At 54.8% G+C, this 5,435-nt stretch overlaps 1 pseudogene; it reads right to left on the bottom strand.

Moving 5' to 3' along the window:
• Positions 1-503: 503 nt before the first annotated feature.
• LOC109751739 (F-box/LRR-repeat protein 13-like) lies at positions 504-1,388 on the bottom strand (annotated as a pseudogene).
• Between the last annotated feature and the right edge of the window lie 4,047 nt (positions 1,389-5,435).

Raw genomic sequence — 5,435 nt, forward strand, 5'->3', positions numbered from 1 at the left:
CAGATGTAGTATCTGTCTTATCAGTAGAAAACTAGGAAAGTAACAGCCAAAACCAAGTATAGCATCTGTTCATAGGCTATTAGAAAGAGACAAATAGGAATAGCCAAACCAAGTGGTATCTGTTCATATCAGTATTAGAAGTAAAATAACAAGCCGGAGCTTGCCAGAGAGCACCACAACGGCGGCACCAGTGAGAGCACGGGCACGAAGGCGCCAACCAGGGGCACCGCAGCACGGAGGCGCCACCCAGGGGCACCACCGCGCCACGGCACATCCAGCACCGCCGGCGACATGGGCACATCCAGCACCACCGCGCCACGGCACATCCAGCACCGCCGGCGACGTGGGCACATCCAGCACCACCGCGCCACGGCACATCTCACAACCACAACCACGGCACATTCAAGTTGTGAAGTGCCATTCATGTGTCACTAACATGTGGCCCCAGGGCACTTTTCAGGTATACATCTTTCTGTGGTACCAAGTTAAAAAAAATCTTGGTACTAGTTGGCCCCAGACGCACAGAGGTCAGGTTTCTGAATATAGCAATGAGCTGCTTCGGAGGTTCTGGCTGAATCCAAATCTGCAGCAAGAACATACATGCACAACTGAAACTGGTAGAGAAGACATGGTATGACGATGCAGAAGATTTATATTTAAGTGGTGCGCAGAAATTAAGTATACCATTTGGTACCCAAAACACAGAGTCAGTGTTGACAGGTTCCTGGCACCAACACTCGTTGACAGGCATTCGCTGAGCGCGAATGGCTCTTGCCATGCCTTGGCTTTAGAAGCGAGTACTAAACCGCGGAGCTCAGGAACGTAGCCAAAGCGCACTGGAGGGTTATTGAAGAGCCAACATTTGCACTCCACTTGTCTAAGCTTGGGGACAGAGACGAGCTCGATCCGTGTGCACAAAAGGCCGATGAACTCAAGCTCCTGGAGCTCAGAGCACGGCACATCGATCTTGAGCGTGGAGTGCAGATCAAGCAGTCTGCAGAATCTCAAGCTGAGGTGCCTGAGCCTACTGCAAGTGATAATGAGGTCAGGTGAGGGGAAGACGTGTAGAAGCTGAGGACGAGCACCTTGAGGGCACCACTCTCGCACACTCCCTCGGCGGGAGGCACCCGAGTGAGCAAGGCCCGCGCCGCGCCCATGAACGCGTCCATGACCTGGAGCAATGTGGCGCCGCGGAAGTGACCGGCGTCGAGGTGCACGAGCGAGAGGTGGCTGGGGAGGTGCCGCCACCGCGTGGAGAGCGCGCCGGCGCGGACCGCCTCGCGCAGGTGGAGGCGCTCGAGGATGTCGAGGAGGAGGTGGTCGGGGAGGGCGCTGATTCCGTCCTCACCGACGTGGCCAGCGTTGCGCTTGGGCGGCGGCGACTCCATGGTCCCGACCGATTGACTGAAACCCTAGCTCGAATCAATGCGCCCCAGGCGGCGGCCTCCTGTTCGAGGTCGCGGCTCCCCCACCTTGTGCCTGCCACGCGAGCCGGTGGCGAGGCCTGCCGGGAGGTCGGGGGCGCCGCCCGCGGCATCCCCGGGGCGCCGGTCCCAGGCGACGGAGACGGAGAGCGGGTGCGAGGAGTCCGGGCAGCGGCCCCACGGGGCCTCGGCGGGCGCCCGGGAGAGGGAGACCGCGGCGGCGAGGAACCCGGCGAGGCCGAAGAGGAGGCAGGCTGCGGAGACGGCCGGCGAGGAGAGGAGGCGGCGGAGCAAGGAGCGGCGGTGGGTGCGAATCTGGTGGGCCTCGGGGAGGGGAGAGAGGGAGAGAAGAGATAACGGCGGGGGGGAGAGAGGGAGAGAAGAGATAACGTGCGGTGGGTGGGGATCTGGTTTGCCGTCCGCTGTTTTGTCTCTTTGCCGTCTGCTAGCAGACGGCAAAGTGGGGGCGTTTTTTTTCCGTAAACGGCTCGTTAGTGGGGGGCCACCTCTCTCTTTGCCGTCCGCCAGCTGACGGCAAAGAATCTTTGCCGTCCGCCAGCTGATGGCAAAGATTCTTTGCCGTCCGCCAGCTGACGGCAAAGAACTGACTGATGGCAAAGGCGTCTGCCATTTTCTTTGCCGTCTGCTTTTGGGTAGCTGATGGCAAAGACCTTCTTTGCCATCCGCTAGCAGACGGCAAAGAGCTGGCAGATGGCAAATTAGCTGATTCCAGTAGTGTTGGTCCTCTGGGACGTGATGTGTAGCAAAAAGTGAAGGTGGATCGGCGGGAGTCTGTGTAGCTAACGCGGGAGGCCGAGCACTCGACAGCGGTATGGCGAAGGAGACGGAAGTCCGACTGGCATCGCCGGCGTCCCGAATTACCGGTTCCGCCACCGGTGTCGACTGAAGCATCTTGCCAGCGGACGTTTTCCTGTTCCTTCTCCCCAAGGGCCTCTGTGGCTCGTCCTCGTCGTCGTCGGGGAGCTCAATGACGTTGAGGGCTGTAAAAAGATCAGTCGCCAAAGTTTCATCACCCGATTGGATATATCAAAGTTCAATCGGCAAAGCAAAGACAAAACCACGAAGATTGTACCCGGATTGGAGGTGACCGCATCTTCCATTTCCTCATCCTCGTTCTTGTAAGCAGAGGTCCCAGAGGTAGCGGCACTGCCAGTTTCAAGATTCATTCGGTCAAACCAAAGGAGAAATAAGCAGCACAGAACGTCGTGTAAAAGCGAAGGAAGAACACTCACGCAGAAGCAATAGGAACGTCAATTTTGATTCTCGGCAGCGCCTTCCGAGTCTTCTGCACTACAATCTTGGATTGCTTTGGGGCCTTTTCAGTTGGTGCCGGAGAGGACGTCCGAGGACGCTTTGACGACTGCCCGGCCTGAACGGTCGCCTTGTCATGAGCGCTCGGCGGGTCGTGAGTAAGCTTGGATCGCCTTTCCCTGCGGGGAGGAGAGTCGACCTCTTCTTCGTCACTCGGGTCGTCGCTCTCCTCGTCCCCCTCTCCGTCGGAATGCCACTCGCCGCTTTCACCTCCGCTTGCCTCCCCCTCCGGGTCCTGCTCCTACTCTCCGTTGGCATCGAATACATTTCAGTAAGGGCCTAGAAGAAAGCAAGCAAGACAAAGTCAGTCGGTGAAGCATAAACAGTTGCATGTTAAATCAAGATGACACTCGGTAATTCGGAATCAGACCTTGTCTGGTTCATAGGATTGGTCAAGTGGAGGGATTCTCCTGGCTCCTTTGGGGTTATCCTTGTTGCCAGTGATACTTCTCAACCACTTCTCCACCGTATCCTCGTCGACTTCTTCTGGGTGCACCCAAGTGGAATCTTCAATGCCCGAGTACATCCACATCAGATGGTCGCGGGCTTGAAGTGGCTGAATGTGTCGTCTGAGAAAGACCTCCAGCAGATCCATTCCAGTTACACCCTCTCGGATGAGATGGACCACTCGGTCAACCAGCATTTTCACCTCCACTTTCACCCCTGGAGTCACTCTCAAGGCGGAGGGCTTCTCCACGCGAGCCATAGAAAAAGCAGGAAGCCCAGTCGACTGACCTGGAGTCGGCTGGTCTTTGCAGTAAAACCAGGTCGACTGCCACCCTCGTACCGACTCAGGAAGAACTATGGTTGGGAAACAACTCTTACCCCTCATCTGAATCCCAAGACCCCACACATCTGGATCACTTGGGTCCTCTCGTCACTCGGGTTGGCCTTTTTGACCGACTGGGAGCGACACGTGAAAATGTGCTTCAAGAGACCCTAGTGTGGTCGACAACCCAAGAAGTTTTCGCACAGAGACACGAAAGCAACAAGATATATGATGGTGTTGGGGGAAAAGTGATGAAGTTGTGCTCCAAAGAAATTCAAGAAAGCCCGGAAAAAACAATGCGGAGGCAAAGAAAATCCACAGTCGACGTGAGTGGTGAGGAGGACGCACTCACCCTCCCGCAGTCGAGGTTCGGTCTCAACCTCCGGGAGCCACGCCGATCTGTGAGTAATCAGCCCCTCCTCCGCCAGATCGTCGAGGTCGTCCTGGCGGATCGTCGACCGGATCCAGTCGCCCTAGATCCAGCCGCGCGGCAAACCGGACCGCGACGAGGATCCGCCCCGGCTGGACTTTTTCCCCTTCGCCTTCGCCGTCGCCTTCTTTGCGCGCTCCAGAGCCACCGTCTTTTCTTTCCCCATCGCCGCGGATGGAGCTCGAACGGAGCGGCGGCGCTGGAGCAGGAGCAGGCGCAGTGGGGAAAACTGAGAAGGGAGAAGAAGAATGAAGACGCACTATTCAAAAACCCCGGTCCGGCGCCTTATATGGGGTTGCTTCCGAGTGACTGACCTGTAGGCCCGGGCGATCTTATCAAATCCCGCAACAGTCACGCGCACGATACGTGGCAAAAAAGGCGGCGCGGGAATCAAGGCGGCCTTGCCTTATCCAGCCCGATTACTGCGGCCTCCTCCGCCCCGCGCGCTTCCCAAAATTCGAATCCCGCGAGATCCGCGGACAGCAGAACAACTTGTCAAACGGAAGATCTCCTCCACATTAGCAATTGGACCTCTTCCAGCAAAAGTTCACTCGACAAAACGAAGAATGGATCAAGGCGACTGAAAAAGAAGTTGGTGTCACCACCTCGGTTCGTTGATCCAAAACAAGACACACCTGAAGCGCGAAAAATGAGTCGGAAGTATTTTCAACTCCTTCTCCATTCAAACCCTGATCCATTCGGGGGCTAATGATGAGGACATGTACCTAGGGTAGGGTCACAGGCCTGACCTAAATACCCTCCCCAAGGACATCACTGTAAAGCTAGAAACTTTCCAGGGATACTATCATCCACTCGACCAGAAACATTTCCACTCGGAGGAATCAAGGTCACTCAACCGTAACAAGAAACACTCGACGGACTGAAGACCTAAAGTCACTCTACACAGCAACGGTCGGGCATTAACTCCTAGACTTAATAGCCATTTATAACATTTTATTACGGACGTTACCAGTAACGCCCCCCACTTGATGTACCTTAAGTCCCTTGTAACGTGGGCTGGCTGGTGTAACGCCCCGAGACCGATGCTCTAGTTACCTTCCTTTTATTTCGTCGACGTTGTGTGTCTCAATTGTTTGTTGCCATGATCATGTTGAATGCCATTGTCATATTTTGCTTCTTGCATCATGTTCATCATTTTTTATATTGCTTTGTGCCATCCTTGTTTGTTGCCATGCTCATCTCACTTGTTAAGTTGCATTGTGCCCTTGTCATTTTGCATTTCATGATGCTCATCATATGCATTGTGAGATTCATCTTGTTGTTTTACTTGCTCTATGTGTGTGTTGATGTTCAACCCCTTGTTTCCTCTCTCAACCTATCAATGCACCATCACCACCTCCTTCTTTTTTCTTTCTTTCATTTTTGCAAGTGACATTTTTCTTCCTCCATAAATGTTTATATTTTCCCTACAAATCTTGCTCCATGCCAACAACCTCTCTGTCCAGTTTCAGCTCTTTTG

The sequence above is a fragment of the Aegilops tauschii genome, chromosome 5 (genome assembly GCF_002575655.3).
Source record: "Aegilops tauschii subsp. strangulata cultivar AL8/78 chromosome 5, Aet v6.0, whole genome shotgun sequence".
Lineage (NCBI taxonomy): Eukaryota > Viridiplantae > Streptophyta > Magnoliopsida > Poales > Poaceae > Aegilops > Aegilops tauschii.